The 10,416-nt window shown below is 43.4% G+C and overlaps 1 protein-coding gene across 3 annotated transcripts in view; it reads right to left on the reverse strand.

The window, feature by feature from the left end:
- LOC147032051 (atlastin-2-like) overlaps window positions 1-10,416 on the reverse strand; it is a 203,920-nt gene that overhangs the window by 40,615 nt on the left and 152,889 nt on the right. The gene's annotated exons all lie outside the window — the stretch shown is intronic.

A 10,416-nucleotide genomic window follows, 5' to 3' on the forward strand; every position in this document is an offset into this window, starting at 1 on the left:
GAAGCTTCGAGTGAGGAATAAAGAATTCTGAGAGTTCAAAACACATCTCTCCCTCTACAATAGGTATTTTAGGAAGCTGCTGTTCATTTGTTTCAGAGCAACTGCTGCTAATTATTTTTCACAGCTGCATCTTCCCCGATACAGCCGTGTGTGTTGTGCGTGCTGTAGCATCTCCCAAGTGACAATTATACAAACTTTTTGAAAGCTTTTGGAAAGAGTGATCGTAGAAAAATAAAATAAAATAAATAAAGAGATTGTTATGATTTTCACATGCAGTTTACACCTGGTGAGAAGTGCATCTCAGTTAGGATTCAGAGAAATCCATTCATTATAAGGTGACATTTCTAACCACTCATCGTTAAATGTGCACTGTCCTTTGGGCCTCGGCATTGCACGTCAAATGATAAAATTGATCCGTTCATTCCACTCTGCCAATAGCATCTGTGATACTGAAGCAGCATCGCAGCAAGGGTTATGCAAGGTGGTTTGCCATTGCTTTTGCAAGCACGTCAGGGGAGCAATTTGGCGAGCCACCTGTGCAACATCATGCTCAACAAATTACATAAGCAGCTGATAATTAAGAATTCTGGATTAGAAATAAAAACATACAAGGAAATACAAGGACGTGAGGAGGCCATTTGGCCCATCATGTCTGCCAATATCCTCAAGTCGCCCTCCATCCTCAATCCTCAATATCAGCCAATATTCATGTACCACTACGTACATCCTCCAAAAAAGGATGAATGGCCAAACAAAATTTGAGTGTGGCCATTTTTCATTGTTCAGGCCAGAAATGCTAAACGACGAATCAGAATGAAATGGAAATGTGCTTTTCATCATGGAGAAAGTGAGCAAAAATAGCAGTAGGAAAAAATAAAAACATCCTTGTGCAATGCCATTTAAAATTTGTAAAGTACTGCCACTATAGTATGGCACAGCGGGTCAAAGAGCAGTCGAGCCCAAAAATAATCTGAAGTTATTCCCAACCCCTAATCTCAAGTCAGAACTCTCAAACCTCTCTCCCTCCTCCAAATCCTAGTGGCATCTCACCAAATCTTTTTCTGGTGTAGGTTCTCCCTCCATTCCCTCCCTGACCTAAAACTGCTGACACCGCACGTGAAAAGGCTGAATGCCTAAACTCTGTGTTTGCATCTAAATCTTGTGTCCAAAACCCATTGCTTTCGGTACCCACCTAAGCCAGTCACACCCAACTGTCCCTGGACTCTGTGTCCTTTTCTTCTAACAAAGTGGAGAGCTTGCTGCCAAACCTCGGCTCAGATTCTGCAAACGGTCCAGACGGCATCAGCCCACGTGTCCTAAAAACCTGCTCCTCTGCTCTTGCTCACCCTCTCTCTGTTCGATTCACCCTCTCATTTGCTCAATGTCATCTGCCATCTGCTTGGAAATCAGCAAACATTACCACCCTGCACAAAAAGGTGCAAACAGATCGCTGCAACGACAGACCATTCAGCCTTCTCCCAATCATCAGCAAGGTTATGGAATCCATCATCGCTTCAGACATCAAATCCTTCCTCTTCTCCAATGGCTTAATTTCCGATCATCAATTTGGTTTCAGACCAGGTCAGTCTACCCTGGAAATGCTGCTTCTGCTCTCCCAACAATGGATGGAGGTACTCAATGCCAGACATGAAATCAGAGCCATATCCCGAGACATCACGTGCTTTTGACAATGTCTGGTACCCTGCCCTGCTCACCAAACTCTCCTCCTAAGGTATCCAAGGCCATCTCCACTCATGGCTCACAAACTTCCTCTCCTGTCGCAGCCAACGTGTGGCCAGAAATGGAGTTCTCTCATCTCCTTTTCCTGTCCAGGCTGGAGTTTCTCAAGGCAGCGTACTGGACCCTGTTCTTTTTGTAGTTTTCATCAATGATCTCTCCGACTCCCTGGAAAATCCCCTTTATCTCTTTGCTGATGACTTCACCCTCTGTTGTACCATCTGTCAATCCTCAGATCGGCAAGCAGCGGCTTTTTCTCTCTCTGCAGATCTGGATAAAATCACAAACTGATCCAACACATGGAACATTTCTTTCAATCCTGACAAATCTCACTCTCACTATGTCTCTCCGAAAGGACCGTTTGGAACCCCCCCCCCCCACCCACCCATCTACTAAATCAACAATTCCCTGGAAGAAGTCCTTTCATTCAAGCTTCTGGGTCTCACTATTCTCACTATGTGCCATGATATTTCCTGGGAAAGCCACATTTCCAACCTGGCCTTCAAAGCCAGTCACCAACTTGGAATCCTCTGCCGTGCAAAGTTATTCCTCAGCCCACCTGAGCTCCTGACCACATACAAAACTTTCGTCCGTAGCCTGATGGAGTATTGCTCTCCCTTCTGGGCTGGTGCTCCTGCCACACACCTTTCTAGGCTTCACGCTGTGGAAACCAAGGCATTTAGGATCATTGGTATCTCCTGCGGTGATGCTGAGTCTTTGGGCCTCTCACTCTCTCACCGCAAGCAGGTCATTGGTCTTTCTGTCTTTTACCGTCTCCCCTCCGGTCTCGCCACCCTCCCTCCCCCCGCTCTGTCTGTGATATGACCCCCCATATTTCCGCAGGGCGGTCAAGGTCTGCCAGGAACCTCCTTCTGGTAAAACTACCAAAATCACGAATCACTGCTCACCTTCACTCTTTCATTCCTCTTTTTCCCCACTTTTGGGGTAAAACTCTCACACTCTCTTCAATCCCATTCTTCCCTCCAGGCCTTCAAAACAGCTGTTCACCACCACCTATCTTCCCCCATCCAAAACCTCGATCTTTTCTACTCCGTTAATTCACCCCAAACCCACCTCCTTCAAATTTGCTGCTTTCCTTTCTGAAAATCCCTATAATATCCATCTTGTATACGCCATGTTCCCCGCCCCATCCCTCTCCCTTCCACAGATCTCCTCATGTCTCTGTTCCCCCACTGTTTTGTACTTCCCTCTCCCACCCATCGCCTCATGCCCCCTTGCTGTATGTTGTGTGTTAGCTCTCATATGTGCCTCGACAATGTGTAAAAAATAAAAAATAATAAAAAATAATAATAAAAAAAACAATAGAAAACCCCGATGAAATAAAAAGTGGGTAGGGGCAGAATTCGAACTTGTGCTATTCCAATTTATAGATCATCTCATTAACCACCTGCAGTCCATGACTGATGCACCTGATTAAGGGGCACGAGAAACAGGTAGGAGCAGCTGGTGAAGCCAAAAAGGACCCACTCAAGGGAGTGGATATTCTTGCATGTTGTCAAAGCTGCCCATAGAACCGGACAAAGTGAGTAAACTGATAATGCGCTTTGACAAAGTGTCCCCAGGGTATCAGCCGATCACAAGATCAATGCAAATGCATGGTGGACAAACTTGGCCTGTGGGGTTGTGAATCCGAGGTACAAGCGAGCGGTCATGTCATTGATGGCATTGGGCAGGACAGCCAGTTAATCGACTCTAATTATGAGTGCTTTATTAATTTTTGCAAGATTTGTCAGTCTGTCCAATGATACGTAACAATGTCAAAAAACACTGCAAGAGTGTATTTTATTCATAGGTTTTGGAAAGTAAGGCAGGCAAAAGGGTGGATTTTTTTTTTTGCATTCTGAAGTACATACGAGACTGAAAAATAATTTTCCCAAAAAAGACCCAAAAGTTCCCGAGGACTCAAAAGTCATCAAAAGTTCCTGAGGACCCAAAAGTCCCAGAGGATCCAAAAGATCCAAAGACTGTACATCCTATAAAATACACACTTTAAGACTCCATTATACTTAAAAAAAAATAATCCGTTAGAATTCCCATGTTAAGGTATAGAAAGCAGCTTATTACGTCATGCCATTCTAATCTCATAAATAAGATTAATCGGATGACTGTGTGTGTGTCTGTCTGTCTGTATGTGTGTGTGTGTGTCTGTATGTCTGTATGTGTGAATGTGTCTGTATGTGTGTGTGTGTCTGTATGTGTGTGTGTGTCTGTATGTGTGTGTGTGTCTGTATGTGTGTGTATGTGTGTCTGTGTCTGTAAGAGAGACACACACACACACACACACACACACACACACACACACACACACACACACACACACACACACACACACACACACACACACACACACACACACACACACACACACACAGTGTGTGTGTGTCTGTTTCTTCGCGTTTTTTTGCAAAGACCGCTGGGCTGACAACCATCAAATTTGGCACACAGACCAAGTCCAATCCGTGGGTTTACCCTAGTGTATTTTCATCCACAACCTCAGCCTTTAAAGACCCCGAAGAACCATAAGACCTTGTTTTTTTTGTTTTTTTACATGCTTGACAGATTAGAATACATGCTTGAGAGAAGACTATCTATATGCTTGGGAGATAAGATCCCTTGATACCACGAAGACCCAAAGACCCAAAGACGATTGGATTCCCTGAACACAATTCAGACACTTTAAAACCCCGAATACCCCAAAGACCCTTTGGACCCTAAAGGCGGTTAAGATCCCAAACACTCTTGAAGACTCCTATGACCCAAAAGTCTTTTGAAGACCCCTTTACTCACTAGTGTTCTGGCTCTCCTGCCCCTTACACAATTCCCTCCCCACCCTCACCTCATTGGTTCTCCTGCCCCCAATCCACCTACCCCATTCTCAGCCCTGCCGGCTCTCCTGCTTCTCCCACTTCTCAGTAACCCTCCCCCTCCTTTCCATTGGTGCAACGCCAAATAACCCTGCTAGTACCCAACAAATTTCTCTGAATTGATAATGTATTTTGGTCAAGGTTCCCCACATTTGAAATACATCCTTCAATGCGATTGTTTAATTCACTTGCGCTAATCATATGCAAGGGCTACAGCATTCATTCATCATTGATAACCTTTCTTTTTTTCTGCGTCTCAGTGAGATTTCTCCAGGTATTACTCGATGACTCAGTGGCAGCTGTTTGCTCATTTCTTCTTTTTTTGTTGTTGGAATTTTCATATTCCTTTGCCAATTTCTGCCATTGCATCTCTTGTAATAGCACTGACTCAATTTGATTAAAAAGACAGACATGATCAGCAACTCTAGATTCTTGCCATCATTCAGCATTGCAGGATATTCACTTCATGGTGCTGTGCTGCAAAAATTTCATTCGTTTTGTTGTTTCTTGTGCACAGATTTCTCATTCAATATTTCATCACCTTTACTAATAATCTTAAGGACAAACACCTTGAGGTAAAGCAATAAAACACTTGTTGGTGCAATCAAGCTATCCCCAAGTGTCATGCTTGCTGAATAAGAAGTAGAGGGACCATTATTGCAAGTACTACGTGGCAGAATTTTAATCCCTCCCATCCCAACCCTCTTTCGATTCCATCCCTAGTCTAACAGCATTCACTTTTTTTTTCTCTCCTTTCTCTCCCTCTCTCATCCTCACTATTAAACGAAATTATCTTCAATTTACTTTCCTTTATTACTTCAAAAATACAGTCAAACAAAGATGAACAATGAACAGGCCTACGCAGTGAAGAGTACATGATACTTAAATTTTAGTGCAATTTCATGATCTTATCGTGAAAGAACCAGGTTCAGGAACACAGGAAAAGTCTCACAATATTAGCCTATGACGAATGCTTTCCATCCGTCTGTATGCCTCATAAATAAAAAAAAACAAAAACGTCAAGCTGCATAAAACTGAAACTGGACATTATTGCATACGACAACACTACATATACATATATATATATATATAGTAGACTAGGCGTAAGTCGTCACCATCGGGACCGAGAAAAAAGTGACGACTTAGAAATGTGACGACTTGCGGGTATGCGAACATTCATGATGACTGTGGGGTGAAGGATGAAGTCGCGCGTGGCCTGGCCACGTATGTGTGAGAGCCGGCTATTGTACCAAAAGGAAAACACAATCCTCAGGGCATAGGTGGGGGTTCATTGGTGAGTTGGAAAGTGATCAAGCAAAGGTGGAATTCATGAATCAGTTTATCAAAAGTAAAGATAATGAACAACTGTAAGACAACTCATATACCATCGGTGATGGTATGGTGACAAATCACATGACACACATTCATCGTGGTGATGATTACCACTCAATGCCTATGTGTAAGTGAGTGCGGTAATGTACAAAACAAGCCAATATAAAACCATGATCTTACTTCAACACGAAGCTCGATCGATCCTTTACTCCTTCGCGAAGTAATCCGTTATGTTTGACTGCCTCAAACTCTTGGGCATCTGGTGCATGAGAAAGGACTCAAACCAGTCATTGGATTCCATGATGTTGTCTGGGCAATCCTCCACCGAAAGACAGTATCGGCGCATCACATCCAGGGCGCTGAATGCCTCCCGAATAGTTGGAAGCGCGTTTGGAATGTATGTCTCCCTTGAGTCCTCGAGATTGACAATGTCCACATCGTCCACGTCACCCGTATTGTCGGAGACGTTCTTCACAGAATCCACAATTTCTGCATCAGTCATTTGTTGGGTGCTGCGTTACTCAGCATCCACGTTGATGTATTTTTTCCAATGAGGGTATCGCGTCTGAACCAAAGATTTCAGCGAGTCTTTCCCAGACATTGCGGAACTGATTTCCATGGTCGTCATCACTCTCCTCATCAACTTCATGGGTGCTGCGATCCGCATTGACGAACCCGACCGAACGGAAGCAGATCGCGATGGTAGCATTGGAGACCTTTCCCCATGTGGTTTTGGCAGCTATCAGGGCATCCAGCAAATTCCGTTTGAATGGGATTCCCTCATCTGCTGCATTCAGGCGACGCGTGGCAAGGATCTGGCGGTAGTGAAGTTTCAGGTTTCTGATGATGCCACCATCCATTGGTTGAGTGCGACTGGTAGTATTGGGTGGGAGGAATACAAGTTCTATGTTCTCCAGTTGACATGCAGGGTGAGCGGGACAGTTGTCAACTACGAACGCAATTTTGCGTTTTTCAAGTGACATACGATGGTTCAGTTTCACCAACCATTGTTCGAACAGGGCAGAAGTCATCCATGCAGTTTTATTCGCTGAGTAGGCCACAGGCAGGTGCTTCACACTTTTGAAGGCTCGGGGATTCTTACTTTTCCCGATGACGTACAGAGGCAGCTTGTCGGTGCCATCCATGTTCGCTCCAACCAGCAACGTCACACGGATCTTCGCCTGCTTATCACCATTATGGGATTGACTAACGAATCCCAGAGACTCTTCTGGCAGCATCTGCCAGAAAAGCCCAGTCTCATCGGCATTGTACACGTCCCGAGGCTGATACCTTTCCAAGATGTCTTTCAATTTGCCTTCCTTCCAGTCGTGCACCACTGCCGAATCCACGCTGCCTGATTCGCCGCACTTCTTCACCTTGCCGATTCCCCACCTCACTTTGAATCTGTCTATACAGTGCATCGGCAAGGTCTCGGCATCATCATGCTCGAGGTCCGCAGCGAATTTACGTGCCTTCAGCAGCAACATTTCACCGTCCAACCGAATATTTGGCTGAGCCGACATTTGCAGAAACCAGATGATGAGCGCGTCATCGACATCTTCAAAGGACACACATTTCACGCGTTTCACACTTACCACCGGCCTCGCGATTTTCTCCACTTGTCCAAATATCTTGCCCTTATTCTTCAAGATATCGTTCAATGTCTGCCATTTGATGTCCAACTTCTCAGCTATGGCTGTTTTCTTCATCAGTGGGTTTGCCTCGCAAAACTGGATAATGTCGTATTTTTCTTAGTAGGTTTTAGTTGTAAGCTTACGCTTCGTCGCCATTGTCCTGCCTGCAGTGCGATCAACGTGTGTACGCAGTTATAAATAGCCTATCACTGGCGGTGTAAACCAATGAGCGAGCATCACGATTCCATGAAATCGGGCTTCTCACGAGGCAGCAGTTCCGTGTGACGAGTTAGGAGTGGTAATTTACCTGAGTTTCCATTACATGGGAACAGACAACATCTGACGACTTAGACGAAGTGACGACTTACAGAGGGATGACCCTTTATTCAAAGGGATTTAACATGAGATAAATTTGGGACTTTTTGACGCTGCCGACTTATGCCGTCGACTGTATATATATATATATATATATATATATATATATATATATATACATATATACATATATATACATATATATACATATATATACATATATATACATATATATACATATATATACATATATATACATATATATACACATATATACATATATATACATATATATACATATATATACATATATATACATATATATACACATATATACACATATATACATATATATACACATATATACATATATATACATATATATACATATACATATATATACATATACATATACATATATATACATATATATACATATATATGTATATATATATATATATATATATATATATATATATATATATATACACACACACATATATATTAGGGTGTTTCACTCATGGTGGTAAAAAAATGAAATTTGTTGAAAATTGTCAGAAGGGATGTCCCCTTGTCTCTTATGACCCATAAATATTTTAGGCAAATATTTGGTTTGATTCGTCAATATTTACTGGTCCCACAGTTGGACAAGATTCCACATTTTAAGTGAAACTTCGAAAAAATCAAATGGAGGAGAAGACAAAAAATTGCAACGAACGTTTATTGAACTGAAAATTAACAAAAAAAATTATGAAAAATAAATGTAGAACAATTATGCAAGTAGAGCAGGGCAATAAAATCGTTGGGCTCAAGGAGCAGGAGGGAACTTAGCAGTCACTCCAGCCTTTGTTCTCTTGACGGTCTTGCGGTCATGATGAACAACTTTGATGAGGAACTGCTTCTGCCACTCGTCTTCGGTTCGGGCTTGGAGTTTTGTATCAGTGCCACTCCTCTCTCTGCTGCATCATTGGTGACCTGCAGGCCTCGGACGGTGGCTCGAGTTCGTGGATCTTGCAAAACATCTTCCACGTTATGGGTAGTGACCATCCTCCCAGCAAAGATCCCAATGGCCTCTTGTGTTCGCCCTGTTACCAATTTGGAAAGACCGTCAGGGAGAGTGAAGTTCTTCTTTTCAAGTCTCTTGAGTGCTTTCGAGGTTGCTGGACGGCTTAGGTTCTTGACCATGGCCGCCCGGTCATCGGGAGACACTCGTTCGTCGAAGAAGGCTAGGGCCACTCCTTGTTCTGAGAGGTACCAGAGGTGCCTTTGGAGGGCCTTCTCTGCCATTGACCCGAGTTCTCTATCCACAAACACCTGGAGAATCACCAAGAATTCCAGGTCATTCTTCGGTGCACAGTTTGGGACAGCTGCCTCATGCCAGAATCTGACGTAAATGAGACTGACGAAACGGGCCAGTCGTCGGACTCCGCGTTTTTCCGAACTCGTCAGCTCCAGGTGTTGCAAAAACAGGGAAATCTTCAGGATATAAATAGCCTTTGCCATCCATCTCGCCTGATGGTAGACTCCAGGGGCCCTAAATCGAGGCAGATCTCCGCTCCATCCTCCTAGGTAGAGAAGAGAGAGCTGAAGGAGTTTGAGATAGTCCTCTCTTGGGTGGGCTGCATCATGGATGACTCTCCTGAGGAAGTCTATCATCTTCAGCCTTTGTCATTCGCTCCACTCATCCAGGGGTTGTTCGTCGCTGAGGGTACCGGCAGATGTCTTGTCCAAGACGTCCCATTTTCCTCAGAATCGCTTGAAGAGGGGAATGTCGGAACCTGGGGGAGAGCCGAAGAGGAGTTCATAGGTGTTCTTCAGTACCACCTCGTGAATGTGATGTCGGCATGCCAGCCAAAGAAGAGGTCTTCCAAGGGACTGTTCAAGTATGGTGCAGGCTTCGCTAATCATGCCACTGTTGGACACAGTCGTATCAAATGAGAGACCGATGATCTTGTCAGCAATCTGATAAGTGTCCAGCAGCCGAAGAAGGGTATCTGCTATCGACATATCGGTATTGCTATCGACATATCGATATGCAATTATCGACATAGCTGACTAAGGGAACCTGTATGTTGTGTGCAATTGAATTCCAAATTAGTAACAATATTTAAAAGTTCATGATAGACGCTCTCAAAAGGCACCGTACATGTGCTCAGTATTTAAGGAGATCCGGATCTTGTCAATACAAGAGCTGAGGCCAAGAGATTAAGGTTTTGTCTTCACAAAAAGAAGAACAAGAAGAAGATGAACAACGCCGAGCTCTCTATGAGCAGCGTTCGCTACGCGAGACGCTGCTAAAAATGTCAACATACCATTCAAAAGTGTGCGACCTGTTAACACGGTCCCATTTCGCTAAGATTTTGCATGAAGCACTTTTTGTAGGAAAGGTTCAAAGGCAAACCTGTGCTGATAAAATTATTGCACTTCAGAAAAAATGAACCAACCTAATATGTATATATATATATATATATATATATATATATATATATATATATATATATATATATATATAT

The sequence above is a fragment of the Eptatretus burgeri genome, chromosome 2 (assembly GCF_056783735.1).
Source record: "Eptatretus burgeri isolate ZD-2024b chromosome 2, Ebu_testis_v1, whole genome shotgun sequence".
NCBI lineage: Eukaryota > Metazoa > Chordata > Myxini > Myxiniformes > Myxinidae > Eptatretus > Eptatretus burgeri.